The sequence below is a fragment of the Syngnathus acus genome, chromosome 17 (assembly GCF_901709675.1).
Source record: "Syngnathus acus chromosome 17, fSynAcu1.2, whole genome shotgun sequence".
NCBI classification, from domain to species: Eukaryota; Metazoa; Chordata; class Actinopteri; order Syngnathiformes; family Syngnathidae; genus Syngnathus; species Syngnathus acus.
In genome coordinates this window covers 11,617,619-11,635,438 of record NC_051102.1, presented here as the reverse complement: position 1 = coordinate 11,635,438, position 17,820 = coordinate 11,617,619, and the positions used below count along the sequence as shown (strand labels likewise).

Sequence of the window (17,820 nt, the reverse complement as noted above, 5' to 3'; positions counted from 1 at the left end):
CTCCTTGAACCCAACGAAGCCGAATTTCAATCAAAGTCAAATGATGGCTCTGGCCCACGAGAACCGGGCTTTGGATCTGAAGACAGTCATATGGAGGTGTGGAGAAATGAGTTTCCGCGCTGAGAGGCCTCAGCCATTTGGAGACCGTTATGAGTGTTATTCAATTTAGCCGTGATGTCCCTTGACCATTGCAGTGAGAGCCATCCAGGTAATTGATGCCCAAGTTTGCTCTTCCCCTGCCACATGCGTTTGAGAGTGAAGACATGCTGTAATCCTGCTCCCTGTAACCACAAGCGAGATGTTCTTCTGGGATCTTGTTAGTGCAGCTTTGCTGCATGCAGACGCATTGCTTCGCTGGTTTCACAAAAGAAGGGAATACATCCCAGGAGATGGGACAAGACACGCTGGGGACGACCGCAGACACTCATCTCTTATCGTCACCCTTTTCTCCAGCCGTGCTAAAAATACCAGCGTCTGCTCGAAAATGCCGTTCTGTACTCGTCATTAAAAGCTACATCTACTGTCTGGCGGCATCTGCTAACATGCTCGGAGAAGAAGTCTATATTTTGCGAGATAGGCTTTGTTTTCCCTTCAGGGCTTGACTGGAGTAGGCATCGTGGATAAAAACGACTTGGATCTTTTGACACGGGGTTGTTCTATGATGAGCAGGATTGAAACGAGGGAAAAAGAAATCGGGAAGGGTGGCCAGATGGTGAAAGCCCTCTTCGTGTGTTTTCCAGGGAATTGCACACAAAGACTGATTGATTCATTCGGCTCCACTGAGGACTCGCTATTTGATGTACCTCCATCTGATGAAATTTCAAGCACTCACCTGCCCAGTTTGCTTGCGTCGACTGTCACTCATGGTTCCACAAGGCTCTTAAAATGCAAGGACATTGCCTGATGCAACGCTGAACTCTTGTGGGATGCTGAAATGTCATTGAACATACACACACACACACACACACACACACACACATGCAGTCGGTTTTGCCACAGGGATGCTGGTGTTTTGAGCTTGTGCCACACACCCACACAAGCACACCATTCGGGTAGGCTGGCGGCTCAAGCTTTTGGCCCAAAATGTCACAGTGGTCGTGTGACACTAGCGGGAGTGCACAAACATCACCATCAGCTTCCCAGACCGTCAAAACCTGCGCCGACAGGCCGGCCTGTGAACGAAGGAAGACCAGGTCACGCTCCCTGTTAAAAATCCCCCAGCAAGTGAAAGAAAAAAAAGAGGCGCAAAACTTCCACGGCTTTTACCCGCCTCTCCAGGTAGTTTGCCGATGGGGATGTCCTCCCTGGAAACAAAGCGGCACGCTGGACAATGTGGCAGCTCAAGATGCGATGCGATGCGAGGCGAGACGCCTCGTTAGGCATGTGCTCGCGATTTGCTCTTAAATGGCACTGACGCTTTCTTCCGCACGCGGAAACACCAGACAGCATCTGTAAAAGCTGCTCCGGGCTGTTCAATCATTTCTCCGTTTTAGAAAGGAAGTAGGTGTCTGTCCAGGGCCAATGTAAATAGCTCTGGCAGGGATGCCAGTGGTGTGCAGGTGTTTGGACAGAACACCACTTCTTGTTGCAGATGAAATGGCAGCAGGCAGGGAGGGAGGATGAAATTCACCTTTGGAAAGGAGGAATGCTTTCTATCATTGAATAAACAAGGACAGCAGAGTGCCATTAATGAAATGAAAAATAATGTCTTTGGCCCGCTCACCTTTGGGCAATTTCGCTAATGCTGTAATTATGTATAGAAGAAAGGTCAAACTAGGCGGCACCGGGTAGCACGTCCGCCCCACAGTTAGGAGGGTGCGGGTTCGATTCCACCTCCGGCCCTCCCTGTGCGGAGTTTGCATGTTCTCCCCGGGCCCGCGTGGGTTTTCTCCGGGCACTCCGGTTTCCTCCCACATCCCAAAAACATGCTTGGTAGGCCGATTGAAGACTCCAAATTGTCCCTAGGTGCGAGTGCAAATGGTTGTTTGTCTCTCTCTGTGTGCCCTGCGATTGGCTGGCAACCGCTTCAGGGTGTCCCCCGCCTACTGCCTGATGACAGCTGGGATAGGCTCCAGCACGCCCGCGACCCCCGTGGGGACTAAGCGGTTCAGAAAATGGATGGATGGAAAAAGCTCGAACTAATTTCTGAATTGTTGTTTACATGAATCTACAATAGTGACATTTTTTATTGCCATACATAAAAAACAAATAGGAAAACGACTTTGACTTTGAATGAAATGAACCACTGTCAACTACCGTAAGGCCTTTGGATATTTGAATGGTTAGTCCTGTCAATTTTATTATTGTCATAGAACTGTGCTTGTCATTAATTGGCCGCTTCTCGTAAAAGAGTTGTGGGCCAAGAAAAGAGCTGCAGAGTTGAAAAAAGGCATGACTGCCGGGTTGCAGGCTGCTCTTAAATGGTCGCATATTGCCTCTAAACTTTGAAACAGTGCAAGTAAATCTTTCACCTGCTGGCTCATATGCCACCACTAAATTTGCTGATTTTTGTTTTTTATTATCGTCATAAAATATTTATTGTTGGCTCCTGTGAGTGGCAATCATTTCAAAATGAGCTGGTATTCCAACCAACACTAATTGCAAAAGGAAAAAAAGGAGCAAACGCCAAAGAAGAAGGCAGGTAGGCAGGCCAATCTGTGTGTTTTTGTGCGTGGAAATATACATTTTCCACAAATATCGTAAATATTGAACAATGGGAAAAGAAAAACAAAGTAAGTCTCGAGTGCCAGAGGAGACAAATCCCGCCAATGAGTCCGACGAAACAATCATGGCAAAGGAAGGCAGGAAATGGGGTTAAGAGTGGCTGTGCAAATTCACCTGGCTGAGGAATTTCAGGGCCAAAATAAAACGTACTAAAGCACGTTAAGAATGAAGTCTTATCTGTGATCTTATCTTCTAAATTCTTTCCCTTATGACTTTTCATTTGGCGTCATGTTTATTCTGGGGTGTAGCACAACATTCCTTTCATAATCCCTTTCTATGGGAGGCTTTTCACTTTGAATCCCTCATATATGTATGTACGTATGGGACTTCAATGGGACTTTTCAGCTTCGGGACCTCGGTCATTTTTGATTGCTTCGCTCAAAGATAGTGATGAATGGTTTTGGTGATTCACAAAGTCTGTTGTTCTAGTTTCACAGTCTGCTCCTTGTTAGTGTTAAAGCAATATTATTTTTTGCCCTAAACTGGGGTCACGACATTCTAATTTGGGTTTAGATCTGAAAAAGGAGGATTCTGTTTTAAGCTTGTTGTCCCAGAGTTTGCCCTCTATGTGACTTGATTTTTATTTTCATACCCTGACTTGATTAAAAGCAGTGAAAGAAGGACATGTGTTTGGCTCCACTGAGGGGGCCGTTTGCTTTCAAACAGGACAGCAGATATAAAAAAAAAAAAAGAAAAGTTTAGTCGTTTCTCGGCAATGATTCAGAAATACTTTGCGAAATGTAAATGATGAACAAGAACACGTACGTATATATATATATTTTGCACTTTTTATGAGCTGTGACGTAACTAACTCCTCATGCCGTATTGAAAAACGCTGATATCTTTCGTCATTAACCTGAGCCATACTGCACTGTGACGGTAGCGAGAGTTTCCACCAAATGAATTCAGTCAAGTGCTTTTGTGCGCCCCGAGCAAACACAGACTCTCTTGTTTTATGACATGTTTGTTATCTTCTTATTAAAGTGGATGGCGCTTGGAATGACTCTCAGACACGACTGCAGCGATTTTGCGATCCCCTGTGGCGTAGTTAGCCCGGGTGTCCCATGACGGCTTGCTCCTCCTAATGATCCAGACAGAGCAAAACAAATGCAGCTACCCGGCAGAGATGCGTGAAGGAGTTGAGGGAGCCGTGCGTGAGCGTGGTCGAGAATGAGCTTTGTTCACCCCGACGGAATTCAGTCGAAAAGAACCTTTGTTGGACCGACCCATCCAACTACAAACTTTGGTCAAATGAATCATCTACCCCAAAAAACAAATCGCCCATAATTGCTCCTTTTGTATAAGCTGCCTGATGCCTTTCTTGATCCAAGCCTGACATTCTTATGAAATATTTAATGGCTGGGTGTTGCTACAAAAAACAAAATGCTACCAAATACATGATCACTTCTGCTCATCCCCTCGATTCAATCAGGAATCAACAAGAGTGGTGAAAAAAGCAAAGAACCAAAGTTCGGGTGGCTTTGGTGCCAATAGTGTCACAGGACAGCATTTTCGGATGCTTCAAAAGGGCTGGCAAAAGTCTGCTTTTAAAAATGCTGCTCGGTGGTGAATGGCTTCAAAACATCAAATATTGAATCCCAACAATACGAACAATGAGTCAATCTATGGAAGAAAAAAATAGGTACTGAGCAACACAATGGTAAAAGCACACATCATTGGCATCATTCCAAACTAATATTGCCTATTTGCAATGGAACAAGAAAAAAGCACACAGGCCTCGCTTGACAGCCTACTTATTTGACCTCCGGCATGCCAGCAACAAGTGACACAATTGCATCTGTGAGCCACTATCACAAGTGTGACACAGCACTACAAGCCTCGTTAGCGGCCACTACGTCCTAACAGCGCCACGGCCGAGGCAAAAGCCAGCCCAATTTCGCATATTAGCCATCAGTCAGCGTGACAGCGAGGAGATAAAGAAGCGCACGCCCCACTGCCAGACAGCAAAACATCAAGTTGAGCGGCACGCTGTATAAAAGGTGTTTTGGCAGGTGTGCACACAAACACATCAAACATTTATTGCCAATAATACTTGCACCAAAAAAAAGATGAGCCGCACGCACGCACGCACGCGCGCATACAGGTTGAGGCATTAGAAGGAGTCTCCGGGAGAAGCCTCGCAGAGCTAATTGACTGTGATGATCCAGTAGCTTCTCATTTATCTCCACAAAGACAAGAAAAATGTGCATTGTTTTCTGTTTGTTTTTGCACACACAGCAGGGATTTGGGGGGAATGCTAAAAAAACAAACAATCACTCGCTACTGATGCGTGGCTTCAAATATGAAAATCTAGATAATCTCAGGCGAGACAACGGCTCCATGATCGGCTTTTGCTATTTGTACACCTGCGCTTACTGGAGTCAAACAAAGAACAATCTGGAGAAAACATTCCCTGAAGTAGTAATACTCGCAGGATATTTTTGCATATTAACGGTAGGTGTTTGGCATTTTGATGTTGTAACGAGTTCAGCCAGAAGAGCTGACAGGTGGCACAGTGGTAGGATGATGACTTTAAATACTCTCTCCTCTGGGGGTCACCGAACCGAGTTGACCTTCTCTGCCCGAGTCCATTGTTGAAACACACAACTGTACACAAACGGGGGGGGGGGGGGGGGGGGGACTTGTTTTGAAATAACAAGCAGGCTGCCGGATTCTTTTGTATGCGTTCCTTGTGTGTCACAAAGCAGACATTTGCGTCGGGGTCGCTAAAAGTGCCACACTGACAGCACGGCCGATACGTCAAACAAAAGCAGAAAGCGTGCGGCCAGTCTTACTGCCGTGTTTACACTGGCTGACGCTATTTGCCTTACATCTCGCACAACCTTTATCTTGTGCGATAATAGATTGGGAAAGAAATAACAATTCTTACATCCTGTTATCATCAAACGCACACATAGGCTCGCTGAAACACACACACGCACGCACGCGCGCACACATACATACACACGCGCACACACACACACACACACACACACACACACACACACACACACACACACACACACACATATACACACTTCTGTGCCTGTGGCAGTAGTGTTAATTCCTCCCAGCCTATTCGCAGTCACACACATGGCCACGGAGGCGGTCGGCGGCAGAGCCTCGCCGCTAGATTACCCTTTGCTCTCGCCACAGATCTGTTTTTCCGAGAGGCCGGCGCTGGGATGAGGGGACTCGGCTGGCGGATAGTAAGTCATTGTCAGAACACTGTCAGCGGCCGGCCTCGCATTAGTGGGGGGTTTTTTTTTTTTTTTTTTTTTTTTTAAGAGAGCCACTGTTGCTAAGAGAGAGGGACAACAGGCCCGTTGCACCTCGGCGGCACTTAACCTGACCTCTTCCCCCCAGGATGTGGACACAGGGCGGAGGGAGGGAGGGAGGGAGGGAGGGAGGGAGGGAGGGAGGGAGGGAGGGAGGGAGGGAGGGAGGGAGGTGTCTGAGCGCCCACCCCTCCTCCCTCCCTCCCTCCCTTATGTGCATATGCATGTTCGCATGAGGTGGTGAATCCCAATGCAAGAGAAAGAAAAACATCATTGAATGGTCTCGTTCTGTGCCGTTTCCCGTCCATGCACAATACGTGATCCTGTTTTACTTTCCCAAACTTTGACCCCCCGCCACCTACAACCCCTGCGGTCTAGGTTACATTTAACAGAGGAAAAAGGTCAGTTGTCAAAGAAGACGTAACAAGCGTGTTCAGGGGAAATACAGCCAAGATGCTCAATTAAAGCACAAACAAACAAAACGCTTCTTGGCGATCATTGTTGGCAAATGAGGAAAATAAAAAAAATGATCGGAGCAACTATTGATGGGCAATGGAAAATGAAAAAAAATCAACAAAAATTGATCCAAAAATGTCTTTGTGAATGTTTGAAATGCTTTAGTCTTAATTGCTTCAATACGCACCTCTAATCATCAATTCCATAGAATAAAACCAACTTGTTTGCTGTTATTTAAACAATTCATGAGTTGCAAGGTAACCGTTTGTCCAATACAAGCGGAGTAGACGTCAGAACCATAGGGCGACGAAAAGCCATCAAATATCAACTTGGGGCAGTCAGGCAGGCAGTCAGGCAGGCAGTCAGGCAGGCAGTCAGGCAGGCAGTCAGTCAGGCAGGCAGTCAGGCAGGCAGGCAGGCAGTCAGGCAGGCAGGCAGGCAGGCAGGCAGGCAGTCAGCCAGCCAGCCAGCCAGCCAGGCAGGCGAGGGCGCTATTTGTTTTGCTGCACGGATCGATACTAAATGCTTTTCACCGGTATCGGCGGACCACTTAGAATTAGATTAACAATAAGCATTGATGAGTCCACATACCCACTTAGAGCACTCACTTAAGTCAACCTAATGGTGTCAGAGAAGCCAACGGCTTAGACGAGGGCTTCAAAATCTGGTCGGCAGGCCCACAGTGTCATTATATTTGACGGTGTGTCAATACGAAAATCGCAAAATGTCTTCACTTTGAAAAGCATTCCTTTGTTGTGTAGCCTATACTGTACATAATGAGACGTTCGTACATTTATTTGGCACGACAGTCATAAAGGCCCTCCGAAGGAAACTAGAACTCCAACGCGACCCGCCACAAAAACGACTATGACCCCCCTGGCTTAGACCTTCAAGCACGTATGCTGACCCATTTTCCAAATGTGGATGATGAGGAAGTATCACGGGGTCAAAATAAGACACGGCAAAAACTGTTGGGCTGCCGTGATGATAAGACATGGGCCTTTTGTGCTGAAGCTTTGAAGCTAGTCAGGACCCAATAGACAACATTTCCTGCAATGGTCAAGGGCCAATGAACATCGGACTTCCACCCTCTCTGATCTGCTCTGCCGACACCCCTCCCTCTTTTGAAATGGCTCACAAGAGAGGAAAGATGGAGGGACAAAGTGGGAAGAGCGGCACCCACCACAAGCTTCGTACCTCATTGTGCTGCTTGAATAACACGGAAAGGCAAGATAGCTCCCAACAAAAGCCGAACAGGAAAAGGCTATTGGTGTTCTTTTGCACACTCTTGTTCCCTCACCCTGCTCCCTCCAACCCGGCGTACGTCCGAGCAGGAATTTTACAGCGTCTAAGGTTGTGCGCTCAGGTTCCAGGAGTGTTTAGAATTTCATCAGATATGTATCTACGCAACTTGTCACTTTGCAACAAGCAGCAGTTTGGCAGATTGTTTCATGCTAATGCATAATTGGAAACGTTCATGGAAAGCATCTATGTGGCAGACACATTTAATTCATTTGGAACACAAACAGCGCAGCACCGCAAGTACCGTATTTTTCGGACTAAAAGTCGCTCCGGAATATAGGTCGCATTGGCCATAAAATGCACAATAACGTGAAAAAAAACATATATATATATAAGTCGCTCCGGAGTATAAGTCGCATTTTGGGGGAAATGTATTCGACAAAATCCAACACCAATAACAGACATGAACGAGCAACAACAGGCTAAACGATAGGTTTGCTAACATGACAAACACAAAAGAAGAGCTGAGAACGGGCCTGACGTAACATTCAGAGTTATTCAAATAACTATTGCATAAATAACACGTTTATAAAACCATCTGTGTCACTCCAATTCATTAAATCCATCGATCGTCCTTTACGTCAACAATGGGTGCACTTCAAAATATTCCACAGGCCCATATAACGATATATAAATTAGATATTAAATAACAATTATATAAGCAACAATGTTATCAAACCATCTGTGTCACTCCAAATCATTAAATCCATCAAGTCAAGTTTATTTGTATAGCCCTAAATCACAAGCAGTCTCAAAGGGCTTCACATAGACAAAAATTGACAATTATTCTCAAAGCATCCCCTGATCTTAAGCTCCCAAAAGGGCAAGGAAAAACTCAAAAAAAACCTCCATCGATCGTCCTTTATGTCAACAATGCCGGCCGGGTGCGCGCAGCTGACGGCGCTTGCACTTCAAAATATTCCACAGGCCCATATAACGATATATAAATTAGATATCAAATAACTATTATATAAGCAATAATATTATCAAACCATCTGTGTCACTCCAAATCATTAAATCCATCAAGTCAAGTTTATTTGTATGGCCCTAAATCACAAGCAGTCTCAAAGGGCTTCACATAGACAAAAATTGACAATTATTTTCAAAGCATCCCCTGATCTTAAGCTCCCAAAAGGGCAAGGAAAAACTCAAAAAAAACCCTCCATCGATCGTCCTTTATGTCAACAATGGGTGCACTTCAAAATATTCCACAGGCCCATATAACGATATATAAATTAGATATCAAATAACTATTATATAAGCAATAATATTATCAAACCATCTGTGTCACTCCAAATCATTAAATCCATCGATCAAATTCCTCGTCCTTTGTTCCACATAGGTACAAAACCGCTCAAACCAATCAAAACTGAATTAAAAGAAAGCATTTTTATGAAACGTCATTCAAACTAAGGTCGCTCTAAAATCGAATAAAAACAGCATCCAATTAACGTCAAAGTCCAAAACAAAATAACACGTAATTCTAATGATAACCCTGGAAAAGCTTTCCATTTATTTCACTGACTTGAGACATGAGAATTTGAAGTTGAGTCAAAAGGACTGTCTGAAATAAGTCTGATTTGGCTTTTAACGAAGCCCTGATAAATGGCTCTCAGAAACAAGTGGCAATAACTCAAAGCGCAGGCTGAGGGAAGGAGGGAGGCGGGAAGCGGACAGGCCGACAAGCTGCACGCCGCTGCGGTTCACAGCGAGGCCGTGACATCGCCACACTTCTTATCCTAACTAGATTGTCATGCAACAGCCTAATTTGGCTTCATTGAAGAAAAAGAGGTGAATATTGGGGTAGATTGTGCAGGAATCAAATCGCAAAACATCATCACGCTAGTGGATGGGGTGGCAGAAAAGTCAGCCAAAACTCGAGCCTGTTTCACATTACAAAGAATACAGAAACATCAAAGCACATTATGGTTAATACACTTCCGGGTTGATTCATTGCACCGCCCGCCCGCGCATAGTCGTTCCAATAAAAACGTCACAAGATTGCTCCTGGTGTTTTACAAGCACGTCTTCCATTTTTGCTGCGAGTTGCAGTTTAGACATAAAATATGGAAACGACGCAGAGGGAGGTAGAGCCGGCCGAGGTTGTGGGAGGAAAGAAGATTGTGTTGTTCGTTAGCAGAATGGAAAACATGCAAAGCTGCGGCGGCAGGCGCTATTCAAATATGAACTAAGTCATAATGGTGAAGTTGGTTCATTAAACAAATCCCAAGAAACCAGGAAGGTCCAGAAATGCTTCATCACAATCCACTTTTACTGGACAATGAGCAATAATTATAATAATAATAATGAATAATCTGCATGTGACTTTCAAGGCAGAACCAAAAAGATGAGCCATTGATCAATTTGTTTAAAATGACCAAATTGTCACATGAAAGGTTTGGGCTTGACGCCAGCCAAATGCTCCAGCGCACGCACTCGCTTGTCTAAAACGTTCCACTTTTAATCATGGGCTAGCATAGGTCTCCTTTCTTTTAATCATGGGCTAGCATAGGTCTCCTTTCAGCCCCGCGGCCTCACTACCGACCGGCCAGCCGGTGAAAGACTTGTGGGGGCGTCCACCTGCGAGGATTCCACCTCCAGAAGCTTGCCCTCAAAACCTCCCCACTTCCTAAAGCCGATGCCGGTGGCTACATGCAAAAGACGAAAGTCACGCAAGGACGGAGAGCAAATCTAAAAGCCAGAGAGAATCGATTGAAAGACGACGGCAAATCATTTGCAATACATTTTTGCAATTAACTTGGCTTTGTTGTGGAAACAAACGCCCACGCTTTCATGACACGACAACACACGAGTAATCATCTGGTATTCAGTGAGGCGCCCCTTTTCACCGTTTTGGAATCACCGTAAATTCCTCGGCAACTCAGTCAAGCCGCAGACGGACGAGTCCTTGGATGCAAGGCAGTCTGACGCCATTCGTCCTTCAGCAGAGGAAATTGTTATGCGCAGATTTGTCGACGAGCAGTTGCTTGCTTTGGAAGGATACAAAAGTGCAATGGAAATGATGCATAATGCTCAATTGGGAGATTTACGTATGTCAGCGTCGTCATACTTTTTCATTTTCTTGCCCCAGCAAAAACAAACGCCTGATAGACAATTGCAAAAGTTAAAAGCAAAGTAAGAGGATAGCATCTAATCTGCTCATCAAAAAGAGGATTTAACTTGATTCAAAGAACTTCTCATCTGAATTGACTATTGCAAAATCCCGCCCAGCGAAAGACTTTTTTTTTCCTGCTCTTTATCCATCTTCCCCTTTTCAATCCTTAATCTCTCTCTTTCTTCCAAACCAATAGGATGGGGCAGATTAGAGGCGGGGGGGAACATACCTCATGGAAATTGGGAGCTTATTTATTCAAATATCAGGCACGTGGACAGCGGACGGAGACTTCCATGTACGTAGGTGTTGGATGCGTGTGAGCGCTACGCTTTGTAACAGGGTAGAATTTAGCGTGACCAATCCATGGGAGGTTGGTTGCTCGAATCCTATTGAAACGACCAATCTGCAACCCACGCTCCCCCTTTCTCTCTCTCTCACACACACACACACACACACACACACAGAGCGATGCATTTTTGAAATGACAAATAGCTGTTGGAGGCGGTGGAAATCCAGCTGGATTTGACTCCCTTTCACTCAAACTTGTCATTTATTGTATGAGCGCCTGATCAACAGCTCTAACACGTCTTTGGCGACAAAAGACTTGATGGTCCAATCTGTCCAATCCAAGATTCACTTCCAAAACTTTGAACATGAAAAATGTGACTCTCATTCACCAGTCAGTGTCCATCTATATTGTGTGCATTTTCTATTTCTTGAATGTGACAGTGGACAGAAACACAGCAATTGTGTCATTATTACATGAGAGCAAGCAGCGCTTCGATTGGATATCTCGCAGAAATGGCCTGCTGCAATATCCAATCCGATCCATCGAAGAGCCACCCAGTGTTCCAAAAGCCATTAACCTGGTGAGAAGGAAAGGCTTCTGTGATGCCCGACTCGTGTTGGCAGTAAACCTCGTTAATGGCCCTTTACCTGTGTCGTGTCATTTATCTCACCTCAAACTCTTGTCTTTGTTCGAATTAAAAGTGTGCAAGGGCAAAAACAAGCGGAAGTCCAGAGGCCTGTTGTCATGGAAATGCCATACAGGTGCCTCCATTTCTCCCGCGAGTGATATCGCCGGCCGATAGAGGACGAGGACTTGGAAACGGCAGTGCTGTCAATTCCTCGATCTGCTCTTCAGATTTGAACTGTCCGGACTTTGCTTTCCGGTTCATTCATCCGTGCCTTTCCATTTAAGCTTAGCCAGTCGGCTAGGGAACACACATTCCGCACTCGGTCATAATGAAACCTCGACCGTCATAATCAAACCATTCCGATAGCAACAATACAAAGCGCAAAAGAAGAGCAAAAAAAGCTCTATCGTCTAGCCAAGCTAATTGTGCGAGTACTGTTCTTCCATGTTATTCACAAGCTAATGCTAACGGACGTTTAAGGGTCATGCTAGCGCCAGGAGAGACCAACATTAGCAGAACATCAGAAGATTCTGTCGTGACTACTTCATTCTTGATGACGAGTATGAACCAAGTCATGTGCGCTCCGTGACGTCTGACGTAGCCCTATCAACACTTTCAAATCGTGTTCTTTAGATGATTGATGCGCTTGTTGTTGTGAGACACTCGTCAAAGATGACAAATTGCAACCGGCAGCAGCTTCTCTCACCATCTAGCTTTCATTTTGTGTTGCTTTTGTTGGGTGCAAGCACAGGCTAGTGATTGATTGTTTTTTGATACGGTGCCCCCCATAATAATACATCTTGCGTAACGGTGGAGCGGCCGCGAGGCCTCCCTCTTCACTGTAGCTTGGCGTAAATCAGTTGATTTGGCTTGCGGCCACGGACGTGTCCAACAAACAGCAGCATCTCGCGTCACTCACAGCACATTTGAGACATCTTCCAGGCTAGCCTTTTCAAGACACATCCCCCCTCCCTCCCTCCCGTGGCTTTTCAGCAATACATTGTCATGGCTTCCAAAAAGCCCAGATGGCTCCAATCAACGGGGAGGGAGAGGACACAAAGCACCCCACTTTTATGAAAACTGGATGAGACTCTGATTACGCAAAATACACGGGCTTCAAAATCTCATACGTGCCTGTGATGTATATTTCACTTGAATTTACATCCTCATCTGTTTGTTCCCTTTCTCTTCCTCTGGCTTTCTTTCTTTCCTCTCATCTTCTGCAACATTTGAGTGCAGGCTGAGACGCACACACGCACACGCACACAAACAGACAAATTCATTGATTTGCAGAACAGAACCACAGGTTTGCCAAGGTCAACGTTAGACAACGCAATCTGATCAAACATAACAGATTGTGAGGGCGATTTTGAATGAAGTCTCACGTTAGCCAAAAATAAAGTAGCAGTCCTGCTAACGTGAAACGAAGGACAGGTATCACAACGACAAACAAATCGATAATATAGTTTAGTTTCGTTTTTTTCTGCCGAAGAATTCCAGGGACTATGAAGAACATCTGTGATCAGCATCAGTCGGATGGATGTGCTTGAATTAGCATGAAAAAGTCTTTTACAAGCAGCTGAACATTCAAATTCTTTTGTGCTCCAACGAAAAGGACCACCCAAAACATATGAAGGAAGGCCACGAAGATTGTGACGTAACCAAATAGTTTCATTTCCCAAAGGGAAATTTTGTTTTGCCTTTTTTCGCGTATTTAGCTGGGCGTTTGGGGGGGGGGGGGGGTGCTGTGAGGTGAGTGATAATATTAGAGAGAAGAGATGGGGAAGCGATGGAGCTCAAAATAAATGGAGGAAAAAAATGAGGCAAAGCAGACAGGGGAACTCATTAACTTCTCTTGAATAAAGCTTAAGCCACTTGGGGACTCTCTTTTTCTTTCTTTCTTTCTTTCTTTCTTTCTTTCTTTCTTTCTTTCTTTCTTTCTTTCAGCGAGCTAGTCATGCAGACACGCAGAGACACATTGACTCTATATTACAAAGTGCATTGTACGTTATCACACTCAATTGAGCAGTTCTATGATGAAAATCTTGATGACAATTTGTTATAAATTATCCAATGCTTTTGGGGTGGGCATGAATAAAATACTTTGGGATTTTTTCTAAAACTACACAAACACGATCGGATGGTCCAGTATGTGAAGGCCGAATTTAATATGGCAAGCTTTCTGGCTCACATTTATACAATAATTGCCGGCGTGAACCAGATAGTGTTTATTTGCTGTCATTTTGCAGATCGGCTCAATGACATCGATGAGAGAATTATGCTGCCAATCGCAAATTTTGCATGAAATACAAAATATCAGACGATCCAGAGGGGCGCATGATTGTGATGTCCCAAATCCTTTTTTTCTTTACACTTTGAAATGATTCTTCTCTAAATGTGTGCGGGACTTCATTTCCTTAACATTCATCAAGCAGATTTCCATTCCGTCGGCACCGTGCGCGCAATCTCTCATTGACTTATGATACAATTTGGGTTATTGCAATTGAAATACATTAACATTTGAGATGCATTAGCATACCTCAAGGGACTTGCTGTATCATTGATTACAAGTCACCGCGTGCATTTAGATGCTGCTCGGCCTCCTTGTTAAAGTGACATGCACGCACGCACGCACGCACGCACGCACACAAACACCTTTTAGCGGTGAAGCGGTCCAACCCCCCGCCGTGAAGCAGGTGCCGTGATCTGCTCTTTCCTCCCATGATGCACGCTGACAGACATGCACGCACGCACGAACGCAAACACAAGTGCATGCGCGGAAGTGCACGTCTTCAAAGACAGAGCTGTGAAGCAGAGGTGACAGGTCTCTCTGGTTGCGAGCAAATGTAGTGCTAATTGCCGTTCCCCCACTGACCGAGAGCAGCATGGAGTCAACGCGGAAGCCCATATGGAAGCCAATATGGCGTCACGGGCCAAATGAGTGGATTATGGGCAAAAAGTAGAGCTAAATGATTTGGGATTTCAAATGCGGTTTCACGCCTGAACCTATAACCAAGCTAATTTTGGGCGAGATACGTACATTCAGAATTGTCGCGGGGAACATTGTGTTTCATCGGACAAATTGCCTGATCTCGTTTGAGTGGCAGACGAGGATCCGCTTCACACGTTTAGTACGTCCTGGAGGGTGATACGTATGCAGAGAAGCAGGTCAGAGCGCCAGGCCACACAACTATGCTACAAAGACGAAATGTTCAAAAAAAGGCCTCCTACGACTTCCAAAACGCTCCATCCAGGATGGAGCTGGAATATTTCCTGTCCCCGTCATGGGGAGCATTCAACTTTATTTTCATGCGACCGGGTCTTTCAACAGTATTTCCAGGTACGGTTACAGGAGCGTCGAGAGGATGGCTATTCATCTCAAGTTTCAATTTTTCTTGCGCCACTTTTGACATGACAGCGCACACATACACACCAGCAATTCCTCCACTGACCCAAACAAGCAAGACAAGCACATTCCAGCTCCGAGCAATTTCCTCAATCTTCTCCGAACAGACCGCATTCCTATCCACGAACCTCACCGTTATCTTCCGCGGAGGTATCGGCAAGCAAAGTTACGCAAAAGCATAAGCCCCGATCGAAATGATTCCTTTGACAAAGATGTATTCAATTAGTGACCCGGCCTGAAAAGAAATACGGTAGCAATCACTTTTAATTGGACTCGCAGCGATCCATTCCATGATTATTAGCAATTAAGTGTCAATTAGCAATGTGCTGATGTCACCACCATGTGAAAGGCAAAGCAATTAGCAGCCCAAACGGAGGTCCATACTAATGAGCAAATCTGCTGTCCGCTGCAAAGAGCAAATAATTGTTAGCAGGCTTGCATTGATGGGTGCTGGAGAATTATGTTTGACACAAGCAACTCTGGATTTTTTCTGTTCACGCTGCAAACTAGACACCAGTGGCAGAGCTAGAGGGGGGGCCACGGGGGGCACCTTCAAAATACGCTTGGAAGGTGCCGTGCTAATTTGGGATTTTTTTTGCCACATTTCCTCCCGTTTCTAACCGAGACGTACGTACTCAAAGTTGATCGCCGTTTTCTGAAGTGGGTTTTGGGTTTGTAAAAGAAAATCCAAACATTTTTAACCACTCCACTACCAATGCACACTCAGAGCTTCTTCTCTTTCGACTATTTTCTAGATTTGTGAAAACCACATATTACACAGACGATCAGGTACTCGCACCAGAACTAACGAGCCAAAATGGTGTTTTTTCCACAGTACTTGTAGCTGTAAAAGTCAATCTTGTTGAATTGACGCCATGGGTTCTATGCTATCAGTATGGCTCACACCATTTGCTCAGTCAGTCTATTAAGTGGTCCCCCAAATCCAAAGCTGTAGCAGGAAAATGATGAGAAATGATCTCAGCATTCATAAAAAGCAAACAATCCATCAGTCACGCAAGCAAACAGAAGACGCTCATGGCATCTGTCACTCCTCCCTCCCAGCGTCTCTCCCGAGCTGCCGTGATCCACGGTGTGTCCGTGTCCTGCACGAGTCACGATCAATCTTCAAGCCGAGGAAACAGACAGACAGACAGATTGAGGGAAGAATTTCTTTTTTTCCTCTTTGCACAATGACCAGACTTGTGTTCTTTTTTTGAGAGAAGTCCATGACTTGAATGCAAACAACCAGTAACCAAAGTCATCTCCACAGTTTGTGTGAAAAGCCTTTTCGCGCAATTTGAGCGTTGTATTCCAGAATGTGCTCACATGAACCTTCGATGCAATGTTATCTATCATGAATTGCATTTACTGCCCGAGAGGGTATACTACAAGTACTGGAAAGCATCCATCAGTTACTCTGCTGGAGGCTCAAATCCAAGGCCATGCTCGCGTGCGCTAAAATACTAGCGAGCGCCGTAACGCCATTTTGTGATTTTACGTCTCCCAAATGAGCCGACTGCACGCAGACTTTCCTGTCAAACTGATGACTGGGCATCTAATAGAGTGTGAAGCTCACATCACAAGCTTTAAATATGAGGAGGTGGGAGCGAGGGACGACATGTGAAAAAGACACATTTAGAGGTTGAGGGAAGACTTTTGATCGAATTGTATATTTGCTCAACGGCCCCTAAGCACCTCGTGTTTGACTTGACGGATCATGGCAGATGTGTTGGTAATTACTGCGTTTAGTAGATTACAAGGCAGAGGCAAAGCGATTATTATGGTCTGGCACATTTGTTCCCTTGAACGCAAATTACCATTCTCAAGACTCCTCATTACTTACACCTACAGAATCTAATGAGATCAAATCGACGACTTGGATTGGAAACGTTGGCTTTACAAAGATAACTCGGTCGTGACCAAATTGGTCATGAAACTAGACGTGAATACAATTTTTAGAACATTGTATTTGGGTGCATTTGTCTGTCCACGTATTAGTTGGCGAATGAATAGACAGATTTTTTATAACCTTACAAACTACCGTAATTTTCGGACTATAAGTCGCGGTTTTTTTCATAGTTTGGGTGGGGGGGCGACTTATACTCAGGAGCGACTTATATACATATATATGGTTTTTTTCACTTTTTGGGGCATTTTATGGCTGGTGCGACTTATACTCCGGTGCGACTTATAGTCCGAAAATTACGGTAACTACATAAAAATGAACAACAATTGAAAGCAACCCACCAGTCAAACATGCTTGTTCAAAGTAACACTAAATGAGGATTATAGTTATAATCTTAAATTAAAAATAGCTCTTGGCTCGTCATTGCTAGCTTTCGTGCTAGAATTAGCAATGCTACTCTAGCTAATTGTTTTGTTTTGTTTTGTTTGCTCACATGAGAAAATTCTCTTGTGTTATGCCTTGCAAAAAAACAGTTTATTCACATACATCTTGCTCATGTATTACTTGAAAAAAATCCAAGACCACATTCTGACAGACTTACAAAAAAACAAATAGCTGTAGCATCATTAGGATCGCTCTCATGGACGTAATAACACTTTTCACACTAAGGCAAACACTGCTCCCAACATTATTAACTGCTGATGAGAGGAGTGTAA

At 44.8% G+C, this 17,820-nt stretch overlaps 1 protein-coding gene across 5 annotated transcripts in view; it reads right to left on the bottom strand.

The window, feature by feature from the left end:
* LOC119137326 (ephrin type-B receptor 1-B) overlaps positions 1–17,820 on the bottom strand; it is a 96,332-nt gene that overhangs the window by 70,573 nt on the left and 7,939 nt on the right. Inside the window, exon 1 of one of the 5 annotated variants that reach the window (XM_037276564.1) lies at positions 5,863–5,998. The exons of the other annotated variants lie outside the window; for them this stretch is intronic. The gene's annotated coding sequence lies outside the window, so the exon portion shown is untranslated. Of the gene's footprint in view, positions 1–5,862; positions 5,999–17,820 lie in introns of those variants that run through there. 5 annotated transcript variants of the gene reach the window in all.